We start from the raw sequence: 822 nt of genomic DNA, 5'->3' as shown, positions 1-822 counted from the left end.
TATATATGTATATATGTAGTGCAAATAGGTACCGGTAGACTTTTATGCAAACCACAAACGTACAAATCTAACAAGTGAAGCAGACACTCAACAACATGAATAATTAAGACACCAGTGTATGTATGTCAGTGTGTATGTATCTCAGTGTGTATGTATGTAGATATAATATTTAATGTACGATTGTGAGCGTAAAATGCATCTACGCCCATCTACATAAACACATACGTACATATAGATTTCCTTAAGTTCATACATACAGTTATCCAAACATTGGTATACGATAACGTACGTGCACATTTATATATATTCGACGGTAAATACATTTTGCACACAAAAAATTGAACATATATTCATATTCATCACGTATTTATATATGCAAATTGATACAAAAAGCTTTTCTCGTAAACTGGACATAAACCTCACCCTCATAATGCATCCCTCTGTTTATATACATATAAGTATGTATGGATGAACGTATATACGAATCTATTCATCTATGTATTAATGCCTATGTGTGTTTGTTGTACACACACACACACACACACACACATATATATATGTATAGATAGATAGAGAGATAGATAGATAGATATATAGATAGATAGAGAGATACATTAGTGTAAATATATACACATGTATATGTGTGTGAATATACATATATGCATATGTATATATATACCTATTGAAAAGATACGCATATACAAATATATATCGCGAAACTATTAGTAACGAACTGTTAATTCTTAGGGTGTGTGTGTGTGTGTGTGTGTATTTATGTATACATCTATATATATGCATATACATACATATATATACATATAT

Source organism: Octopus bimaculoides, chromosome 6, assembly GCF_001194135.2.
Source record: "Octopus bimaculoides isolate UCB-OBI-ISO-001 chromosome 6, ASM119413v2, whole genome shotgun sequence".
NCBI classification, from domain to species: Eukaryota; Metazoa; Mollusca; class Cephalopoda; order Octopoda; family Octopodidae; genus Octopus; species Octopus bimaculoides.
This window is presented reverse-complemented; position numbering follows the sequence as displayed.